This window comes from Chiloscyllium plagiosum, unplaced genomic scaffold (assembly GCF_037043375.1).
Source record: "Chiloscyllium plagiosum isolate Xiang-an unplaced genomic scaffold, Cpla_swu_hap1 HiC_scaffold_4, whole genome shotgun sequence".
NCBI lineage: Eukaryota > Metazoa > Chordata > Chondrichthyes > Orectolobiformes > Hemiscylliidae > Chiloscyllium > Chiloscyllium plagiosum.
The window spans coordinates 48,476,494-48,501,249 of NW_028270142.1; the positions used below are offsets into that span (position 1 = coordinate 48,476,494).

General features: G+C 40.9%; 1 long non-coding RNA gene across 1 annotated transcript in view; it reads right to left on the minus strand.

The window, feature by feature from the left end:
• Positions 1-1,643: 1,643 nt before the first annotated feature.
• The window catches only part of LOC148150138 (uncharacterized), a 165,924-nt gene continuing 142,811 nt past the window's right edge, over positions 1,644-24,756 (minus strand). Inside the window, exons 2-4 of the long non-coding RNA XR_015756836.1 lie at positions 7,617-8,368; positions 2,026-2,101; positions 1,644-1,838 (exon numbers count right to left, since the gene is read on the minus strand). This is a non-coding gene — a long non-coding RNA (uncharacterized LOC148150138). The remainder of the gene's footprint in view (positions 1,839-2,025; positions 2,102-7,616; positions 8,369-24,756) is intronic.

Here is a 24,756-nt window from a genome sequence, read left to right on the forward strand (position 1 = left end):
GAAGGCATAGGTTTAGGGTGAGAGGGGAAAGATATAAAAGAGACCTAAGGGGCAACCTTTTCACAAAGAAGGTGGTACGGATATGGAATGAGCTGCCAGAGGAAGTGGTGGAGGCTGGTACAATTGCAACATTTAAGAGGCATTTGGATGGATATATGAATAGGAAGGGTTTGGAGGAATTTGGGCCGGGTGCTGGCAGGTGGGAGTAGATTGGGTTGGGATATCTGGTTGTCATGGACAGGTTGGAGCAAAGGGTCTGTTTCCATGCTGTACATCTCTATGACTCTATGACTCTAAAACAGAGGTGGTGTACTCTCAGGTAAGAGATGATAGCCTAGTATGATCACTGGACTATTAATCTGTAGAGCCAGGTAATGTCCTGATGACCTGGCTTCAAATCCTGCCATGGCAGATCGTGGAATTTGAATTCAATTAAAAGTCTGGAATTAAGAATCTAATGATGACCATGAATCCACTGTCAATTATTGGAAAAATCCATCTGGTTCACTAGTATCATTCAGGGAAGAAAACTGCCATTCTCTACTTGGTCTGCTCTACGTTGCTCTCCACAGCAATATGGCTGACTCTTAACTGCCCACTAGGCTGGGCAATAAATACTGGTTAGCCAGTGACACCGTCATCTTGTTATTGAATAAAAAAAAACAATGTCGATTGTAGGGAAATAAACTATCTGGTTCACTTATCGCCTTAAGGAGAGGATGTTTGCTCTTCTTGTCTGACTTACATGAGACTCCAGACCCACAGCAGTTTGGCTGACAATTGGGCATTAGGGATGTGCAATAAGTGCTGGCCTGGGCACTGAGACCCACATTCAATGAATAAAAAAGTTGGTAAATGTAAACGTCCTTGACACAGAGCCAGTGACGTTTGTTTTCCCCCCAGTGCCCTGGTCAATGTTTAACACTAAATCACACCGAAATCAGATAATCTTAACATTATCACTTTACTACTGGTGGAATCATGCAATGAACAAATGAGGTACCACACGTCAGAAATTTACTTAAACCAAAGATGCTGGAGATCACTGCAGGTCAGGCAGCATCCATGGAGAGAAAGCGAGCTAACGTTTCAGCTCTGATGAAGAGTTATCTGGGCTCGAAATGTTATTTTGCTCTCTCTCCATGGATGCTGCCTGACCCATTGTGATCTCCAGCATCTTTGTTTTCAGTACAGATTCCAGTATCTGCTGTAATTCCTACTCAGAAATTAAGTTATCTGGTTCTTCAGCAATTTAGAACATCCTGAAGGAATAAATGACACCATAAAAATAAAAGTCTCTCCATTTTCATTTCCATGTCTTCTTTATCAATTTACATCAGTATGGTAGAGGAGGGTCAAGCACACATCTGAATTGCTAATTTCTGAATCCAGCTGACCACACCAAAAATATATTCTGGATTAGTAGTGCTGGAAGAGCACAGCAGTTCAGGCAGCATCCGAGGAGCAGTAAAATCGACGTTTCAGGCAAAAGCCCTTCATCAGAAATAAAGGTAGAGAGCCTGAAGGGTGGAGAGATAAGTGAGAGGAGGGTGGGGGTGGGGAGAAAGTAGCATAGAGTACAATAGGTGAGTGGGGGAGGGGATGAAGGTGATAGGTCGGGGGCAGGGGGAGGGTGGAGTGGATAGGTGGAAAAGAAGCTAGGCAGGTAGGACAAGTCATGGGGACAGTGCTGAGCTGGAAGTTTGGAACTGGGGTGAGATGGGAGAAGGGGAAATGAGGAAACTGTTGAAGTCCACATTGATGCCCTGGGGTTGAAGTGTTCCAAGGCGGAAGATGAGGTGTTCTTCCTCCAGGCGTCTGGTGAAGAACTGCTATTTCTGGAAATCCAAAACAAAAACAGAAATTGCTGCAGGGACTCAGAGTTAAAGTTTTGATTCCAATGACCCTTCTTCAGAAGTATTCATGGTTATAAAACCTTTCTATTAACTGGTGTACAGTAATAGAAGTAGGGATTGAGTCAAGGTGACAACGCTGAGGTAATGCATTCTCAATGAGGACCCTTACCTGTCAAGAAGGCATAACACTTTGAGATTGTGCTCACATTTCTGATATTTGTTCTTGGTGAACAAAGGTACCTTATCTGGAACACAGAACAAGAAAGTTGCTCAATGACACTCTATTCAGGGAATTGCAGGATCTTTATTCTAAATGAAGTACCTTTCATGAACACAGCTAAGGAAGTCCTGCCACTGTTGTAATATAGGAACTGCAACAGCCAATTTGCACACAGCAAGCTCCCAATACAAGACTAATGACCAAATTTTCGGTTTTCATTATTTTGGTTGAGGGATAAATATTGCTGTTCTTTCAATCGTGCATGAGAATACCTTGTAACTGAGCTAAATTCTGTCCTCAATTGATTTTCACAGTGCAAAAGGGCACATAACCTGATTTTCCATCTTGATTCCATTACTTCAATAAGTCCTGTGGACTGTTAGTCCATCGGGGAATTTCTAGAGTATTTTTGAGCTTGTAATATACTTTAGCACCTAGACTGTGCATTAGTCCTATTCAGCTTGTTAACTCAGGAATTATTGCTTGTGAAAGGGGAGCCCACAACATTGTAACCTTCACACATTGCACAATCAATGTGCTAATCTTGCCCATATAAAACAGGCATTAGGGCTGAAGCAGGTTCTCACACATCAGGAATAAGAAGGCAACCTCAGCAGTTTTACAATTGATGTAGAGAGAAAGCTAACAGTAATGAGGATTGCTTTCATTGCTAGCCTGCATCTGTTTTAGTGGAGATGGTGTATCAGGAGCCAAAATAGGCTGCTAGAGAGGTTTCCGTTCATTGCTGTGACAATGCATGTATCTGGGTCTTCGCACAGCTATCTGACAATGAATGAGGTGCACCAGTTTCCTGACGCCAAGGTTTAGCAGGCAGGTATTTGCAGAACTATATGCTTCAAGAATGCAGATGTCAAACATCAGTATTTAACCTGGGGCAGTGTTTGTTTTTCTGGGTCTGTAGATTGTGAAGGAGCAAAAATGGCCTTTGCAGTGATATGTACTTCTTGTCAGATGTGGGAGTTTAAAGAGAGTTTAAGGGTTACTGCGGATTATATCTGCCATAAATGCTGTTGGATGCAAATCTTATCAGATCGAGTGGATCGGTTGGAGAGACAAATAAAAGCGATGAGGAATTTGCAACAGCTACATTATGTGATGGTTGGCAGTTATAGAAAGGGAGGAAAGTCTCAGATACAGTCACATAAATGGGTTAACTCCAGGAAGGGTAAGAGAGGTAGGCAGCTAGAGTAGGAGTCTTTTGTGGATATACCCATTTCAAACAGGTATGCTGTTTTGGAAAATGTAGGGGGTGATGGATTCTCAGGGGAACGTAGCACGAACAGCCAAGTTTCTGGTATTGAGACTGGCTCTAATGCATCGAGGGGTATGTCGGCTTCCAAGAGATCAATTGTGTTGGGGGATTCTGTAGTCCGAGGTACAGACAGACGTTTCTGTGGCCAGCAGAGAAAAAGCAGAATGGTGTGTTGTTTCCCTGGTGCCAGGAACAAGGATGTTTCAAAGAGGGTACAGGATGTTCTCACGGGGAAAAGGGGCCAGCAGGAGGTCATTGTCCATGTTGGAACCAACGACATTGGAAGGGAAAAGGTTGAGACTCTGAAGGGAGATTACAGAGAGTTAGGTAGAATTTTAAAAAGAAGGTCCTCAAGGGTAGTAATATCTGGATTACTCCCAGTGCTACGAGCTAGTGAGGGCAGGAATAGGAGGATAGAGCAGATGAATGCATGGCTGAGGAGTTGTTGTATGGGAGAAGGATTCACATTTTTGGATGATTGGAATCTCTTTTGGGGAAGAAGTGACCTATACAAGAAGGATTGATTGCACCTAAATTGGAAGGAGACTAATATACTGGCAGGAAAATTTGCTAGAACTGCTTGGGAGGATTTAAACTAGTAAGGTGGGGGGTTGGGACCCAGGGAGATAGTGAGGGAAGAGATTGATCTGAGACAGGTACAGCTGAGAACAGAAGTGAGTCAAACAGTTAGGGCAGGCAGGGACAAGGTAGGACTAATAAAATAAACTGCATTTATTTCAATGCAAGGGGCCTAACAGTATAGGCAGATGAACTTAGGGCATGGTTAGGAACATGGGACTGGGATATCATAGCAATTACGGGAACATGGCTCAGGGATGGGCAGGACTGGCAGCTGAATGTTCCAGGATACAAATGCTACAGGAAGGATAGAAAGGGAGGCAAAAGAGGAGGGGGAGTGCCACTTTTGATAAGGGATAGCATTACAGCTGTGCTAAGGGAGGATATTCCTGGAAATACATCCAGGGAAGTTATTTGGGTGGAACGGAGAAATAAAAAAGGGATGATCACCTTATTGGGATTGTATTATAGACGCCCCCAATAGTCAGAGGGAAATTGAGAAAAAAAAACTTGTTAGGAGATCTCAGCTATCTGTAAGAATAATAGGGTGGTTATGGTAGGGGATTTTAACTTTCCAAACATCAACTGGGACTGCCATAGTGTGAAAGGTTTAGATGGAGAGAAATTTCTTAAGTGTGTACAAGACAATTTTCTGATTCAGTATGTGGATGTACCTACTAGAGAAGGTGCAAAACTTCACCTACTCTTGGGAAATAAGGCAGGGCAGGTGACTGAGGTGTCAGTGGGGGAGCACTTTGGGGCCAGTAACCATAATTCTATTTGTTTTAAAATAGTGATGGAAAAGGATAGACCAGCTCCAAAAGGTGAAGTTTTAAGTTGGAGAAAGGCCAATTCTGATGGTATTAGGCAAGAACTTTCAAAAGCTGATTAGAGGCAGATGTTCGCAGGTAAAGGGACAGCTGGAAAATGGGAAGCCTTCAGAAATGAGATAACAAGAATCCAGAGAAAGTATATTCCTGTCAGGGTGAAAGGGAAGGCTGGTAACTATAGGGAATGCTGGATGACTAAAGAAATTGTGGGTTTGGTTAAGAAAAAGAAGGAAGCATATGTCAGGTATAGACAGGATAGATCGAGTGAATCCTTAGAAGAGTATAAAGAAAGTAGGAGTATACTTAAGAGAGAAATCAGGAGGGAAAAACGAGGATATGAGATAGCTTTGGCAAATAGAATTAAGGAAAATCTAAAGGGGTTTTACAAATATATTAAGGACAAAAGGGTAACTGGGGAGAGAATAGGGCGCTTCAAAGATCAGCAAGGCGGCCTTTGTGTGGAGCCACAGAAAATGGGGGAGATACTAAATGAATATTTTGCATCAGTATTTACTGTGGAAAAGGATATGGAAGATATAGACTGTAGGGAAACAGCTGGTGACATCTTGCAAAATATCCAGATTACAGAGGCAGAAGTCCTGAATGTCTTGAAACGGCTAAAGGTGGATAAATCCACAGGACCTGATCAGGTGTACCCGAGAACTCTGTGGGAAGCTAGAGAAGTGATTGCTGAGCCTCTTGCTGAGATATTTGTATCATCGATGGTCACAGGTGAGGTGCCGGAAGACTGGAGGTTGGAAAACGTGGTCCCACTGTTTAAGAAGGGTGGTAAGGACAAGCCAGGGAACTATAGACCAGTGAGCCTGACCTCGGTGGTGGGCAAGTTGTTGGAGGGAATCCTGAGGGATAGGATATACATGTATTTGGAAAGGCAAGGACTGATTAGGGATAGTCAACATGGCTTTGTGTGTGGGAAATCATGTTTCACAAACTTGATTGAGTTTTTTGATGAAGTAACAAAGAAGATTGACGAGGGCAGAGCAGGAGATGTGATCTATATGGACTTCAGTAAGGCGTTCAACAAGGTTCCCCATGGGAGACTGATTAGCAAGGTTAAATCTCATGGAATACAGGGAGAACTAGCCATTTGGATACAGAACTGGCTCAAAGGTAGAAGACAGAGGGTGATGGTGGAGGGTTGTTTTTTTAGACTGGAGGCCTGTGACCAGTGAAGTGCCACAAGGATCAGTGCTGGGTCCTCTACTTTTTGTCATTTACATAAATGATTTGGATGCGAGCATAAGAGGTACAGTTAGTAAGTTTGCAGATGACACCAAAATTGGAGGTGTAGTGGACAGCGAAGAGGGTTACCTCAGGTTACAACAGGATCTGGACCAGATGGGCCAATGGGCTGAGAAGTAGCAGATGGAGTTTAATTCAGATAAATGCGAGGTGCTGCATTTTGGGAAAGCAAATCTTAGCAGGACTTAAACACTTAATGGGAAGGTCCTAGGGAGTGTTGCTGAACAAAGAGACCTTGGAGTACAGGTTCATAGCTCCTTGAAAGTGGAGTTGCAGTTAGATAGGATAGTGAAGAAGGTGTTTGGTATGCTTTCCTTTATTGGTCAGAGTATTGAGTACAGGAGTTGGGAGGTCATGTTGCGGCTGTACAGGACATTGGTTAGGCCACTGTTAGAATATTGTGTGCAATTGTGGTCTCCTTCCTATTGGAAAGATGTTGTGAAACTTGAAAGGGTTCAGAAAAGATTTACAAGGATGTTGCCAAGGTTGGAGGATTTGACCTATAGGGAGAGGCTGAACAGGCTAGGGCTGTTTTCCCTGGAGTTTTGGAGACTGAGGGGGTGACCTTATAGAGGTTTACAAAATTGAGGGGCATGGATAGGATAAATAGGCAAAGTCTTTTCCCTGGGGTCGGGGAGTCCAGAACTAGAGGGCATAGGTTTAGGGTGAAAGGGGAAAGATATAAAAGAGACCTAAGGGGCAACCTTTTCACACAGAGGGTGGTACGTGTATGGAATGAGCTGCAAGAGGATGTGATGGAGGCTGGTATACAATTGCAACATTCAAGAGGCATTTGGATGGGTATATGAATAGGAAAGGTTTGGAGGGATATGGGCCAGGTGCTGGCAGGTGGGAGTAGATTGGGTTGGGATATCTGGTCAGCATGGACAAGTTGGACCGAAGGGTCGGTTTCCATGCTGTACATCTCTATGACTCTATGACTCTATATTTCTATCGATGACCAGGGATATCTAATTATGACTCCAGAGCCACAAGCCTTTAAGATTTCATGTTCAGCTCCCATGCTTTTCTAGTTGGATCATATAAATATGAAAAAAGACAAAGTAATCTAAGGAAAGGCAAAACCATCTTTTTATTGCTGGGATGCAAGCATAATCGTTAAGCTGCACTTTACAGTTTCAAATAATTATTTTAATGAAGAGCATAATCAAATTCCAAATAAACCTGTTCAAATGACATCGCTGCATCACAGTTATAGATATTACCTTTGATTCAAAGGACAGGTTTTATTGTTGCAAACATCATTATTCTTAATATAATCAAGCTAGTAAATTATTCTGTGTTCCTAGAAACTATTATTTTGACTTTGAGAATCAAAAGTTGAAAAGATTTGGTCTTAATTCCACATATCTTATGCTAAATATTGTTTTAAATATGAGTTTCCTGAAAACAAATTGTAATTAAAGTCAAAAGACATGAGAATTCGGAATTAAGTCTCTTCTAAATTCTATGTATTCCTAGCAATACGTAAATTTATTATATGCATTTATTTCTCATATTTCCAAATTATGCATTGTAGCAGAAACATTTGGCAATTTGCCATGCATTTGGTTATAAAAATGCTGAGTTTTCACCTTCTTCAAGTGATAGTCATTTTCGAAAAAAGGGTCTTTGATTTCTTCCAGATGAACAGGAAAGGCATCAGCCTGTAAGGGACATGTCAAACAGACTGTTGGACTTCTTGCTTGAGAGTTGCAATATCATCCTCCCCTGTCCAGCAAAACGTGAAAAGCAAACATCACCAACATATCCCGGTACTGCAAGAATATTCCGCTTCGGAAAGTAGACAATCACATTGATTCCATGTAGCCAGCAGTTACTCTACAAATGCAACAACTGCTGACAAGAAGGGAGATGTTGGAGAGAGTTTAGTCCATCAGTGTTCAGATATTCAGTGACAAATCCATGTGAGTAAATGTTGGTTTTCGCCAGCATCTGTTAGAATTTTCCCTTTTCAACAAGCATCAAAGTCTAGCATGATGATGACTTTTGACTCCTCGTAGATGAAGATAACCCTTTTCAGCCCCAGCTAATGACATTAGTCAAAACCAGAACCTGGACTAGAATAAAATTAATTTTTAGCCAACTCCTAGTTGGTTGCTGAGCATATTATAGGCATTTGGAAATAATGCTTCAACTCCCTGTGAAAGGTCCAGCAGTGTCTTTGGTACACTTGTTCACAGCCTCTCCCAAACAGAATGTTGTCCAATTGAAGTGCTGGAGGTCTCTAACCATAGTGAAGGTGAAAGTCAATCTAGAATTGAGATCCTTCTTCTGTTCTTTTCCTTCCCAAAGCCATCATGCTTTCTGCTACGCTGCCAGCTTACTAAACCAGAAACATAATTCACAAGACAAAGTTTAAACATAATACGATCAATTTGTTAACATACTTGGTGTGAGGTGAGAGAGATGTCCCTGGAGATTACCACAGGGCTTCCCATTAGTGACATGTATTGTCTGTGCTGTCTAAACATGGAATTTTTCATGCAATGATTGTGCAACTGTGTCAGTCCCGCATTCTGCTCCTGTGGCTAACAGATCTTGCTCACTTAATTATGTCAGTCTTAACTCAAAGCTAGCATTTTGTCTTGCAAGAAGAGATTTCTTTCGTGGATAACACAAGAGATAAGATGGAAGAGAAATTAGATTAGATGAAAGAGAAATTAGATTAGATTAGATTAGATTAGATTAGATTAGATTAAATTAGATTCCCTACAGTGTGGAAATAGGCCCTTCGGCCCAACAAGTCCACACCAACCTTCCAAAGAGCAACCACCCAGACCCATTCCCTACACCTAACACTATGGACAATTTAGCATGGCCAATTCACCTAACCTGCACATCTTTGGACTGTGGGAGGAAACCGGAGCACCTGGAGGAAATCCACGCAGATACAAGCCTTGCATTTTTACAGAGTCTTTCACAAGATTGGCACATTCCAAAATGAAATAATGCATTGTGTGCATATTTGGTCTCCTTATCTGAGGAAGATGCTGCAGCTATTGAAGAAATGCAGAGAAGATTTACAAAAATGATTCTTGGGATGGCAGGACTGATGTATGGGGGGAGACTGGATGAGTTAGGATTATATTCACTAGAGTTTAAACGAATGAGGGGGATAATCTCACAGAAACCTATTAAATTCTAAGAGGATTAGGCAGGTGGATGCAGGAAGGATATTCTCAATGGCAGGGAACCCAGAACCAGGGGTCAGGTTAAGGATAAGCTCTAGGCCTTCTGGGACAAAAATGAAGGAAATTTATTCACCCAGAGAGTGGTGAGCCAGTGGAATTCTCTGCCACAGCAAGTGATTGATGCTATAACATTGAATGTTTTCAACACAAAGAGAGATATCGTTCTCAAAACTAAAGGGATGAAAGAATATGTTGAGAAAGCTAGGAGAATTGGATGATCAACCATATATTGAAAGGGAGAGTTGGCTTGAAGGGCTGAATGGCCTGTTGTTGCACCTATATTCTGCGTCTCTGTGTCTATGTTTCTGTAAAATAGTTTTGCAATGTACTCACTGCTACAAGAAATGTGACAGTCAAGATCCCACACACAGCGCTGTAGCAATGGTTTTTGGCATTGGCAGAGGCATGAATACTGACTAGGATCCAGCAATGATCCCAGTGCTTTGGGATCTTTTGTGTCCACCTGAGAGGACAGGCAGAGCCTGGGTTTAACATTTCATCCAAAAGGTGGCAGCTCCCACGATACAGGCCTAAAATGAAGAACACTGTGGGAGCATCTACAGTCCTCACACTAAGGCTTGCCAAAATGATGCTAAGCCAAGTTTTGACTTTTTGAGACTAACTCAAACAATTTATAGCCCACACTCAGACAGGATTGGGGTTTGCAATCAGCTGTGCTGATATACAGCATCCAACTCCCACCTCTTAAAGACTGCAACTGTTGCTTAAGAGATGGTGAAAGATCAGTGACCTGAAATGTTGAGTGGAATCTTCTCCTATCTCTAGTCATGAATTTGAGGCAGCAAGACACTAGGGTGGCCAGGAATGGGATAGGAGGTCGCACTCAGATTGAAGAGATGAAATTAGTGAGGGGTTAAAATGATGAAGTCTCGGCATGTTATTCTTCCAGCTATTAAATAGAAGTTCAACTTTATTTTCGAAGTTATTATCGATGGAGATTGTAACAACTGTCACTGCAAACTAAAGAAGAATAACTGCAAAAAGACATAGGTGAGTTTAACTTGAACCAAGCTGAAGTTCCTCACAAAAAAAGCAAAGCAAAGGTGGATCAACGAATTCTAAAAGTAAATCTGAACTTCCATTTAATAACTGAAAGGATGGCATGCCAAGATTTGTTGATCCCAGGGCCAAAAGCTTTCAAATACATAGCTGAAATCAATGCCACCAAAAATAGATGGTGACCACTTTATTTTTGGTACCAAAATATTTAGGGAGCCAATGACATCAAGTGATTGTCATGGAGACAACTGAACCCATCAGAGGTTAGTTCACTCAGGACTTTCCATTGCCCTGCAATAACAGCTAGATGACAATGGGAAATTTAAACAAAGCTTTCTGTGCAGGGAAGCAATGAGGTAAATTAATGTTTGCTTTCACTGACTGGGTAGATGAGTCAAAAAAACAGTCGAAATGCAGAGTTGAATGGAACAAATAGGAAAGAAGAACCACAGAAGCAGACAACTATGAAATCAAGACATTAGGGCAACTCCCACTTTCTCCCTAGTGAAGGCGATCAAAGGACCTTGCATAGTCCAAAAAACATATACAGCCCTGAGGACACTAACCAGAGGAGAAACAACAGGGTAAAGGTTTCATTGAAAGCATACAGAACCCTCAACCCAACAAACATGTAGAGAGTGGACCCTCATCTTCAGGACAGACCTTGGTTAATTTTTGGGAGTTTAACAATTGCTTTGTAGCTAGTCATAAGAATGTTTAGCATCAGTTATGCCATATAGAGATTTGCCATGTGTATTAAGCATACTCTCACTACTCTAAAATCTGAAATTGTGTCCATTGCATTATTCATCGTTTTTCAGTGTGATTCATAAAGGCAAGCCCAGACCTTCAGCAGTTTGTTCATGATTTGGAAGGGTGAATGACCCTCACACAATGAGAAAAACCCTACAGGATCCTGCTAGTTCGAAAACAGCTGAAGTTGAGGATGGGGATAGGATTGCCCAGATAATCAACCTGCTCAGAGATTTTATTAAAACCTTTAGAGCAGATGAGACTTGAACCTAGGCTTCTTAATTCAGCAGTAGGGACATGAACACAATGTCACAAGAACCAGGAACACTTGATGCTAATATTGGATCCCCACAGTGGAAGAATGGTTCTTCATGATCATAAACATCCTGTAGTTTGATAAGTTACAAATGTTACTGAAGATTTTCAGATGACAATACAGTGTGGTTCATCAGAGCTTTGTCTGCCTTGAGTTCAGAGGTTAGGAGAAACAGGGGTCACAGCCTTTTGAGCATTTTCTCTGGGATTTCCATCAAAGTTATGACACACACTCAGATGAGCTATGGAAATTATAGGCAAACATTTCAAGTGGTCTAAAACATTCAAGATCTTAATGACATGATCTAATGTGCTGCAGAGTCTATTATGTGCAATCATTATCCGATCCTATTCTGAATTATTTTCCATTTTCCATCTTCCTTGAAAATCTAATGAACTGCCAATAGAAAGTTCTCATGTTTCAATGCAAGTGAAAAGCAGCAGTTGAGGTTGCTTTGCTTCTTTCCAGCTGAATCTTGTTGCCTGATTGGTAGAGCCATAAAAAAAAATTGATAAAATACAATCACTTCCAGATTGTTTTCTGACTTTGTGCCCTTGGGAAAGGGAGTTTTGCAAGTGCTGATGAAAATTTGTGCACGTGCTGCATGTGACTCTCCAACCATTTAATGGTCAGAGAAATTACATGAAACGAACTCCCAAATTTCCATGATGGAAAGCTACCCACTGGGAGCAGAAGGTTTGCAGTGATTCAGTCCTTAAGTAAGACACATCTGGGCCTTCCTACAAGAACCACATATGTAATGCTCAACATTGTAAAATGATCCAAGAGGTTGATTTTAAAAAGCACCTTAAAGGTGGACAAAATCTTCTAAATCTTGAGACTAAGACTGCTAAAGGCAGGACCACAAAATGGTGGCTTAATTAAAATTTGGGTTGCATCAAAGACCACAATTAGAGAATTGCATAGCTTTTAGATTTTTTTTAATTGAGAGGGTACAAAGATAGGAAGGGATGACGTGAAGAGTTTTTAAACTAGGATGGGAATTTTAATATACAATATACAGTAATGAGCACACTGATTTGATGAGAGCTTGGTAGAGTTTCAGAAAAGCTCCACTTTATTGGAAGATCTAGGCACACTGTTAGCCAGAAGGACATTAAGAGCAGGGTGCAGAATGGGGAATGGTGAGTGAGAGCATACTTCTTTAACAGTGTTCATTCATGGCTTCGTCTGAAGGAGCGAACTTTGTTCCTTTTCAGAAAACTAGAGTTTTTAAAACATATTAAAGAAAGTGTAAATTAGAAAACATAATACAGAGGCAACAGATCTGAAGCCAAATATAAGTAGTCAGCTGAACTTTGACTTGGTTCCACACTTAAGCCCCAGCCATCAGGTTTAATTTTGGATTTGGAAAGGGTTTGGCAACAAAAGGTTGTCTTAGTATAGAATCCACTTAACTCACTACTGAAATGTTAATTTTATTCAAATCATAACAAAGCCCTGATGGTCAGATATTTTCATGCTTGTGTGATGATTTTGAAGAAAAATTAATTAAGCGACTGGTGAATTATGCAACATTTTAATTGCTGCCGTATATAATGTAGTTGCCTGCTATTGTCATCCTGTTTTACCTATTAGGACAATGTTCCATGGTTACATTAATTATCCAGCAAGGTGAATTAAATTTATTGCCAATAGAATCTGGGAAGTTTGCCATCAAATAGCTGGGAGGTCCTGTTTATAAACTCCAAGTCATTTGTTTAAAAAATATCTGACAGCACCCAGTTGCCCATTAGGGAAAGTAAGACTTGCAAGGCAGCTTTAAAGTAATTAGTAGGATACTTAGAGCGAGTTAAGAAAATGTTTTTTCACCCTAAAAGTTATGGGAGTCACAAACTCACTGCCTGATTGGGCAAACAGAGGCAGAATACTTTTTAAAAAATGTTTGAAGTGCCACAACCTACATGGTAATGAACAAGAGGTGGGAAGTGGATTTATGCTGTTTCCCTTTCTTTCAGTCAACAAAGCCATGATGGGCCAAATGGACTCCTCCAGTTTTACAAATCAAATTACATTTCTACATTTAAGCATCATTCACAGTATTAGAACATTTCCGTGTGCTTTACAGGCAATTAAACATAGAAACCAAGAAAAAAGGAGCAAGAGGCCATTCAATCCTTCAGACATGCTCTGCCATGGTTGTTCATCAAGCTCAATACTCTAATCCTGCCCTCCCTACATTTGAAGCAAATAACTATTTTAATGTAGGAAATGCAGCAGCCAATTTGTGTACAGAAAACTCACAAACAGCAATGTCATAATAGCCAGGTAATCTAAATATCGTCATATTGGTTGAAGGCTAAATATTGGCTCGGAAATTGGGATCACTTCCATGATCGTTTGCAAACTAGCATCATATGATTGATTACAACCACCTGAGAAGCCAAACAAGGCCTTGCCTTTAATTTCTCATCCAAAAGACAGTATCACTGATTCTGCATAGAGCATTGCAGATTATATAATCAAGTCTGGAGTGAAACATGAATCCACAAAATTATAATACTGAGGAGAGAGAGTTACCAACTGAACCACCCCAGGCTTGAGGCAAGATTTCATTGCTATTGCCTCTTCTGAGGTGAAGCTTCTGTTCTATAAAAAAAATTCAATGATCTGACGAAGTGAACTGATAAAATTGCAATCAATGACAATTTATTTCACTCCATGGTTATTTTGTACATTGCACAAGCTCTCCTCAGTCAGAGACACATAAGATCCACATAGTTGACACCTGAATGATCGCTTCTTTTAATTGGAAGAAATTTGTTTCATCCCTTTTTCATCAATTGTGTCCCATCCTTTTCTCCAACCTTGAATGACTCGACTCTTTTGTTGGGGAGCAACATCCATCATCCAGAATCTAACTTCCTATCCAAAGACTAGAGACTGCCTGGTTCGGGCAGGGACTATTATCTGGGTGGTTCAGTAGTTGCCTCATAGCACCACAGACCCAGGTTTGATTCCAGCCTTGGGAGTTTGCACATTTTTTCCATGACTGTGTGGGCTTCCTCCTACAATCCAAAGATGTGCAGGTTAGGTAAGTTGGCTATGCTAAATTACCCATAGTGCTCAGGGATGTTAGCTTAGGTGCATTAGTCAGAGGAAATATAGGGTAGGGGATTGGGTCTGGCTGAGTTACTCTTTGGAGGGTCGGTGTGGACTTCTTGGGCCGAAGGGCCTATTTCCACACTGTAGGGATTCTATGAATGGCAGGCAATATTGTAGTTGTGTCCAATCCTTTTCTACCCAATGTCCATATGTAGTAGACTAAACAAGATAAAATTCCATGATATATTTATACTCCATCATCCAGGAGCACTGGTTCAATTTACTGCAGTGAAATATATAGTTTAACTTCGGATCAAACCAAGGGGATAAGAGTGGTGCAGTGGCAGTGCCATGACACTTTGGGGACAGGAGTTCAAATCCTGCCATGACAATTGTATGTTCCAAAATTCAGTTCGAAACATTGAAAGCTTTATCAATAATGACCACCATGAAACATCTCTAGCTCCTTTTGAAAAGGGAATTTGCTCTCTTAATTGGGCTGACCTACACATGATTCCAGATATACAGCAAAGTGATTGAAATCCAACTACCTTTTGCAATGGCCCAGCAAACTATTCAGTTGTAGCAACTCAGGATAGGAATTCTGGCCTTGCCAGTGCCATAAACATGCCGCAAAAGTATAACAAGATTCACAATGTCGTTTGTTGTGTTTCAGGGTTCTCTGAACAGCTTTTCACTGAAAGAATTGGGAGAAAAACTTTATTTAAGTGTTCTTTGGAAGTCTATTTCATTTCTAATGAAATAAGCTTTGATGGTTTGTTCCAAAATTTAAAGATAAGCATTTGTCAGCTCGTTTGGACAACTGATAAAATCTCACACCCTTTATGCCAGGAAAGCATCTAGGTCTCATTGATTGGGGGGATTAGTCTGAAAAGCCTCCTTTTTTGGTTAGAAACAGAGGTCTTTCGTTTCAAAAATAGAGGGCAAAGATATTTATTTAAATTCAGAAGCTTGATTAAAAACTGATCAAGTTATTAACCCAGAACCAACTACATAAGCCACTGATTCGGTTTCTTGGCATTCAAGATGTCCCAAGTGGCCTGATCAATCATCTGCCACATTTATATTACATCACCTCCCCTTGACACTGCAAACATTGGCTAGACAGATCAGTTTTGGAGGTTGTAGGGATACATATCTGCCAATAAGTAAACATCACATATTTTTAGCTCAATGTTCAGAATGATGGAGAACTGGAGAAATTTAAAGGGAAAACTAAAGATCAATAGAATTCTTTGACAGCATCTCCAAAACCTAAGACCTTTAAACTTAGGTGAGTGAGGACATGATGCCAGTTGGAACACAGTTTCCTCCAAGTTCCACCCAAGTCACACATTATCTGTCCTGATCTGAAATATATTGATCAGTCCTTCTGTGTTGCTGGGTTACCATCCTGTAACTTCTTCCCTAACCACACTGTGAGTATAATTTCACCACGCAGGCTGAAGAGGTTCAAACAGAAACTCCCCATCACTTATTCAAAGATGATTAGGGGCGAGCAACAAGATGCTGGCCTTGGCAGTGAAGCAAACATCCTGTGAATGAGTAAGTTTGAAGAGAAGAGGCTTTTATTAAGTGAATATATTATAAATTTCTAAATCCTTCTAGGAATTATTCCAAAATTAGAACCTTTCACAATGTTGATATTGATCAATTATCTACCATAACGTGATCATATGTAAAAGATGATAACTAAAACTTTTCCAATCTGCTTTGATAGAGTTGGCAGTTGAGTGAGTCATCTGCAAAAATTAATGTTTTAAAAATGAGTCTATTTTGCCTCAGGTTAGAAGTGCCGTTGAAGATACAAATCGGGATCATGTGGATACACAAGGTACACGGGAATTGCCCGAGATATTAAAACTTCCAATGGCAATTACATAGCGTCTGGTAACCTCCAAAAAGATCCTCAGCCCTGTATTAAAGTCAGAGATCTGAGATTAAGTAAATTCAAGGCTGAGGTAGACTGATATTTAACCAGTAAGGGAAACCTAGTTTATGAGGAAAAGGCAGGAAGGGACACCCACATCAGGCTCCTACACATTGACTACAGTTCTGCCTTCAACACCATTATCTGCTCCAGACTGATCTCAAAACTCCAAGACTTAGGTCTCGATTCTGCCCCCTGCAATTGGAGCCTCAGCCTGACCCATAGTCTACAATCAGTGAAGATAGACAATAGCATCCCCTCCATGATAACCCTCAACACTGGAGCCCCCCCCCAAAAAAAATGTGATCTTAGCCTCCTACTATACTCTTTGTGAACCCATGACTGTGTTTCCAAATTCTGAATGAATTTGATTTACAAGTTTGTTGATGACACCATTGTGATAGGACGGATATCAACCAACGATGAGTCAGAATACAGACAGGAGATAGAGGACTTGGTGTTATGGTGCAGTGACGACAAAACAAAAAGAACTGATCATCGAGTTTAGAAGAAAGGAGGAGAACACGCCCCCATCTACATCAATGGAGCGGAGGGTGACAGGGTCGAGAGTGTCAAGTCCCTTGGAGTGACGATAACCAACAATCTGTCCTGGACTTCCCATGTAGATGCAACAGTCAAGAAGACACAACAACACCTCTTCTTCCTCAGGTGGCTCAGGAAATTTGGCATGTCCATAAGGACCCTCTCCAATCTTTACAAATGCACCACAGAAAGCATGCAATCCAAGTGCATAATGGCCTGTTATGGCAACTGCGCTGTACAGGACCGTAAGAAACTACTGAAGTTGTATGCGCAGCCCAGACCATCGTGGAAGCCAGCCTTCCATCTATGGACTCCACTTACATTTCTCATTGCCACGGAAAGGCTGCCAACATCAAAGACCCTTCCCAGCCCAGTATTGGTTTCTTACAACCTCCTCTGTCAGGCAAACAATATAGAGGCTTGTACAATCCACCAGCAGGTTCAAGAACAGCTTCCTCCCCACCGTTATTGGACTTTCTAATTTCAAATAATGCTTATCTTGCTAATGTTGGTCTTGCTTTGCACATCTACTATGCAGTGTAACCTGTACGCCTCACTCTGTATAAGCACCTTATGATCTATATGTCCTTGCTTACTATGATCTGCCTATACTGCTCGCATCCAAAGCTTTTCACTGTACCTTGGTACATGTGAGTACAATAAATCAAATCAAATCAAGTGGAGTTGAGAATTATCAGATCAACAATGACCTCAGTTAATGGTGAAGCAGACTGGAATGGCTTTCTTCTGCTCTTATGTCGTATGGTTTTACGATTCAGACTTACTTACTTATAAGAAATGTTAGAGGAATTAAAACCTGTTTTAACTGCTGAGTAATTATTAAACTGGCCCCTTTCCCTCCATCACAATACCCCCTCTGCCACCAGTGACAATCCCAATGAAAACTCAGTTGCCTACATCCCCCTACAGACTTCGTATGAACCTGATTTTGTCCCACCCTGGACATGACCAGCTGTGAATCTGAATTGAACACCACCATCCACCCGCCACCCCCACTCCTCCACAATAACTTTCTACACTGAACCTGGTCCTCACTCTTTCTAACCCAATCAAAGCCCCAATCTGACTTCTGACACCCTGATCATTACCACCCTCACCCAAATGCCTCCTGATCCCAAAGGCGAGCTCCTAACCAGACTCATCCTCACAGTCCCCCAAATCCCACTCCCAACCTGATCCCCACGACCCACCTAGCACTCACTCACTTACCTGCCACCTTAACCCCAGCCACCTGATGCCCCAACCTGCCATCCAGCTGGCAGCCTACCCTATGAGCCACATGTAAGTCTACTTCCTCTCTGATGTACTTTGCACAAATGTTTTCCCTCAGCAGCCGTCAAAGTGCCTGCAGGGCATTTAAATCTTGGAATATGGTAGATGTGTGGAAATAAAGGGGAGCTGTTTCACCACTTGGCTGTTGGCCTGGACTAGGCTGCTTCAGTTGGGAAAACTCCTGGAACAGAGGTTCACTCATAGCGAACTCCTCCAAAGGTAAGCTATGTACTTTTTTCTCCAATCAGAGTCAGAAACAGGGTTGATCAGAAGATCAGGATCATTGGACACAAAGATAGCTGTTCGGTGGTCTGTTTTTTAACACTGATAAATCTTTCCACTTTTGTGGAAAGATATACACAGGTAAATAATTTATAAGATCCATCTACTGTGTGACTAAACTCTGATGTTAATGGAGAACACTAACTGATTGTTGTTCTCAGCAAACACTCCTCAGCTCACTGCCAATCAACTGACTCATAACTGTCAATATTCAATGACAGTGTGGATTTTTACCATTATGGTTTCAAAGTAACACCACATACTTCTCCATTGCAAATCATCTGCAGTTCCCATGTTGTTCTCAAGACACATGCAATGTAGATGCTAGCCATCAACTTTCTAAACTGACAGGCATCATTTTATCCCATGCAAGTTTTGTGGTGTTTCACAAAGCGGTCTTAGTGCCTGAGGAGGTTTAATGTTAAACAAGCCCAAGCCAAGTCGGGCATCAAAAGAAAGGTTTGAATTTATGTGTCCTTCGTAACCTCAGGACTTCCCAAAAAACTTTAAAGCCAATGAAAGCATTCTGAAGTGTAGTCACTGCTGCAAAGTATAAAATATGAAACCAAATTGTTCACATCAATGATCTGCAAACAGCAAAGAGATGACTGATCTGACAGCCTTCTTTAAAATGCTGAACATTATATACTCGGCAAGACACAGGGGTGAATTCCACTGCTCATCCTCTTTGGGAGATTACAATTATCTCAGAAGGGAAATGAGGACTCAGTTTAGCACCTCAGTCCATGCACAGCACCTCTGACAATGCAGCTTTACTGCACTGGAGGAGTTATTTAGAAATTGTGCATCAGTAACTAGAGTAAGACTTTAACCCACAGCCTTCTGACTTAGAGATAAGAGTGTTACCACAGAGCCACAAATAGGAACCACATTTGAAATTTGTCTTCCTGCTCTCACTTGAAACTAAACACACCATGCTTTGGTTTCCTCTGGATAAACCTTTCAGCTTGTAAGCTACAATTAGTCTGTCGACATAGCATTGAGCTGCCTTCTTGCTGATGTCACCAGTGTGCAAAGGGCATGCTTTAGATAGCTGAGTCAGAACTTTTCTTATAACACACATCTACTTCCATCCTGGATTATGCTTTGTTTCATAATACATCTGGCCTATATTTACTTGGACCATCGACTGTGCCAAATGTAGCTGTTTGCTGGCTGCTGATTCAGCCCAATGCAAACAAGAGACGCTAAGGTTAAAAGTCTATAGGTCACATTGACACACAATGCTACTGAAGTGAACAATCTGATCTTTCCCCGTCATAAGAAAAAGTTTCACTTGTTACCTTTTTTTTGGGGCTACTTTGTTTAACATTTCCACCCGGTAGGGTGATATGATCATTGTGGGTGTATTTTTCCCTTTATCTGTGGACCGATGCTGTTGGGGCATAATCTTAGCCTAGTGTAGTACTGTCCAATGGATGAGATTGGACCAGTTCACACTAGAGTTTGTGTGGTACAGTAGGAGTGCCCCAACTTTGAGCCAAAAGGCTTGGGTTCAAAGCCCACTAACTCCAGATGTGGGTCAAAATACATTGATGTAAAAATACAAAGTTTGGGGGATGTTTTCCCCTACCCACTCAAAATTGATTTGGTAAGCAACCAACTATTACCTTCTGCCAAAAAGTGGATGTGGTAACTTTCAAACCCCGTCAGCTCAGTAGCATTCCATTTTAGCATGCAGAGTCATGAGAGAAGTACTGAGGCTAATTCTAAAGGGGAATGAGGTGAGGTCAAATATTGCAGCAATGCACACTGCAATAAACCTTGTCATTTTTGAATGAAAAGTGTCTTCACACTAGGAGATGAGAAGTAATGATTAAATATTTATGCATGAAAGCACCCTTAAAAGGATCTCAGCTGACTGCTGTCACCATCCTACGGCTTAACTTTCTCAGACTGAACTCTTACCTCTTTTCCCTTTCTTTAATGGAACTTATATACATTCTGCCCAGAAAGAACAGCAGACATTTTCTGTGGCCCTGCGAAGCATTTCTGAACTTCGTAATGACATTTTCTTTTGGGTGGGGGGGGAGGGGTGTTGCTGGGAGTACTCCCAGGGATATGTGTATTCCACATTGTAACATGACACATCGGGTCTCCAATCTGGCAAATAATTAGCCAGTATTGGAGGACAAAGGTTTTATTTGCAGGAATTTCTTACATTATGGAATGAATAATACATCACTGTAGTGTGTTGGGTCATGGGAACCTAAATCTTAAACATTGCTGCAGAAAGCTGATGAAATAGTAGATTATAATTTAACTTCTAAGGAAATGATTCTTTTTTCTCCCAGGGACATTGAGAAAACTCAACGCATTTTTTGAAATTCAAATCTTTGTGAAATACGCGTTTGTTAAAGCTCACCGCTCAGCGTTATTGACAAAGCAAACAGGTTAATTTTAATCTAAGTTTACAGAATGTAAACATTTTTAAATTGCACATTTCTTTGATTTGTGGGATAGTCCAAAGTCTCTATTTAATTAAAATGATAAATTGAGACAAGACAGTTTAAATAACTGCCTTTTTATGCTGCTATATGGGGTGATGAAACAACTTAGGACAATTAATTGACTTCAGTGAAGCTAACAATCATTACGTGACACCAAAATAGTTGACTAGATTTCTCAAGCGCTTGCTTGGCCACACAGAAACATTAATCAGAAGAAGTCTTGGGTATGCTGTCCTCAATTTTCCTTTCGTGATCCCAACTACCTCAGATCTTCCAAAGTAATTTCATTAAATAGACATACAATCCTCGACTTGGATCATTTCAGTTTAGTGTGATTTAGCAGAGGCCACAGGAATTCATTTGGTGTCCTGTAGAGCTGCAAAATGTGCACTGAGTTGGCAACTATTGCAATGCTGTGATGGGCAGGAGAATTCTAACAGAGAAAGAAATATACATCATAGCTGTGTGTCAGGTGAGAACATATTACTAAAAAGGTCACAGAATCTATAGACGTGATTTTGGTTGAGTTGCCAATCTACCAGTCCAAACAAGAAGCAACACTTGAATAAAATAAAGTTGGATTTCCTTCTAGATTGTTGTCCTGTAAAACCTCTGGTCAATGCTGTTTTCAAGATTATTTCTGTACTGAAGCACAAGATCTCTCAAAATTCTTTATTCAGTCACTGTGATGCAAATGGAGTTTCGAGGCTTGAGTGATAAGTGTTATCTATCTTTGGTCCAGAAGCTCCAGTTCAAGTCCCAGACTAGGACTTGTTGCCCACAAAGGACGCAGGTCAATATCCTGATAACCAGCTGAAGAATCCTACGACCACCACACACAACCCACCGCCATCAGTCCATGCCACATATTCTCCAACGAGGAAAACTGAATGAGTGAAGATACAAGAAAAGTTTTGCTTATAATAAATATGGAAAATTGTACCTTCCTGCTATCTTATGATCTTACATAATATATCAGGTAAAGATCAGCTCGTCCAACAACACTTCTGAGGAAGGGTCACTGGACCCAAAATGTTATCTTTAATTTCTCTCCAGATGCTGCCAAACCTGCTGAGATTTTCCAGTAATTTCTATTCTTGTTTCTGGTTTCCAGCATCCGCAGTTCTTCAAGTTTTTTTGTTTAGCTAGTCCATCAAGCTTGCCCTACTCTGTCATGGCAGGGGCATTCTGACTAGACATATCTCCCCACCCATCTTCCCTTCTCCATCTCATTCTGATCATTATGTTCTTCACTATCACTCACAGTTATGCAAGAAGCAAATGAAAGAAAATGTCAGGGCCAATAAAGGAAAATAATTACTGTGGAAATTTTATCTCAGACTCTTGCAGGTGATTGAAACCTGTTCTGTAAGATCACACAGCCAACATCATTTTGGTAAATTACTCTCTGTAGGTTGCAATCTGGACCCTAATCAGAACTGATTGATCTCCCTTTTGAAGGTACACACAGAGAGTACATGGTTATGTATTCCAGAAGGTAAGCACACCTAGAACGTCTATTGGTCCACAATTAATCTCATGGGGCCTGGTCTTCCTGATTCTGTCAACTTGGAATATTCTATCAAAATATCGATAGAGATCATAGAGTAATTTCAAAGCCATTGATAGAAGAAATATAATTCTCATGTTTTAATAAAATAACTCTTTTGAATATACTTAGGTCCATCAATTTTATATCTAAGATCAATTTATTGAAAACTCTTTCCCTGAGACCACATTTAGTGCTAAATGCCAATGGCTCTGAATATATTCTTTGACCCCAGTTTTATGCCATATAATTTCAAATGGGTTCAAAATTCTTATTAACATCTGACCTTTAATTGACCTGGATGAGAAGGGAAAAGTATTAGAGTCATAGAGTCATAGAGTCATAGAGATGTACATCACGGAAACAGACACTTTGGTCCAACTTGTCCATGCCGACCAGTATCCCAACCCAATCTAGTCCCACCTTACAAAAGGTTATGTTTTTTTGTTCTCTAACATTTATATATTTGGTTGATATTTTCAAATGAGATGTTTAAAACGGAGACTTGATTTTTCTGACAGCTTTTTGTGATTGCAGGATATCCAAACATACTTTACAACTGGTTATGTATTTGTAAAATGTAGGTTGTAATATCAATTTGAGCACAACAAGCTTCCCAAAACAACATTTTGATCATGACCACCTAAATGTTTTTGTTAAGGACGCTGATTGAGGCACAACTATTGATAAGGATGTGAGACAGAACTGTTCTTTTATGGAATCTTTTGCATCCACCTGAGATGTCAGATAGAACTTCACTTTAACATCTCATCTGAAATATGGCACCTCATTTAGAATTGTTTTTTATCTGACTGAAATGTCAATTCCTTAACTCTTCTTATTTTTAAGTTATTCTTTAAACACTGTAAATTAATGCAACTACTTTTCTTTTTATTCCTCTTTTTTTATCTAAGATTTGTACCTAGGTATTTGTATCTAAGATTGTGCCATGAGAGGTGACATTTGTAAAACTTTTCACTGTACTCCTGTACTTCTGTACTTGAGTACACATGACAATAAAGGATATTCTATTCTATTCTCTGACAATGTAGCATTCTGTCAGTCCCACTTTGGGAACATCAGCTTTTACTTTTGCACTCAGATCCTGGAGCAGTCAAGGCTTCATTTAATCTCTCATGGTGAATGGTCTCTTTCCGCATTGGAGGAGATGGGAAGAGAACATCCCATTCAGGTCCCCAATGATAAAGCAATAGAATATCTCAGCATATCTGTCCAATACTTCCCAGGAGCTGAAAACCTACACCATGTTCTTCGCAGCCTGCAACACATTATCAATGATGTTCCCCTCGCCTCTAATTCTCACCTTTAATCAACCACCAACCTTAAACAGATCATTTTTTGCAGCAAATGGCCCAGTCTTCATGGCAACAACACCATACAACACTGTCACGGCAGCCGCTGAAAGACATGTCAGAGTGTCGACATGGATACCACCATTACACGTGAGGTTGCCTCCCACAAGTATGCGGCAGGTACTCATGTGACTCAGCCAATGCTGTCTATCTCATACACTGCAGGCAAGGATGCACCGAGGCATGATACATTGGCGAGACTGAGTAGACACTACGACAACGGATGAATGGACACTGCACAGCAATCACCAGGCAGGAATGTTCCTTCCCAGTCAGGGAACACTTCAGCAGTCAGGGGCATTCAGCCTCAGACCTTCAGGTGACCATCCTCCAAGGCAGACTTTGGGACAAGCAACAACGCAAAGTGGTCGAGCAGAGGCTGATAGCCATGTTTGGTACCCATGGGGATGGCCTCCACCGGGACCTTGGGTTCATGTCACACTACAGGTGACCCCACTGCATTATACGCTCTCGCTCTCACTCACACACACACCCTCCTACATACTCACTCTCACACTGACCCTCTCTCATACAAAGCTCTCTCTCATATGCACACACATACATCCACACACTCATACCCACGCACGCACCCTCTCACAGGCTTATACCCCATCACACTCACACACATACTTTACCAAGCTTACACACACTCCCTCACATGCACTCACACCCAATGCACACACTCACATACACACACACACATATATAAGTTTATGGGATGAATCTGTATTTGCAGAATCATAATTTATTTTGTTCAAATAATGCATAACTTACAGTCAATATATGTAAGATTCTGTAAATCCCACTTCAGAAATAGAACCAGTCTGACTCAAAATGGGGCACAGACAGACTTTAACTTCACATCTTTAACTTCACAGCATTGTCTGAGCTGAGATGACACAT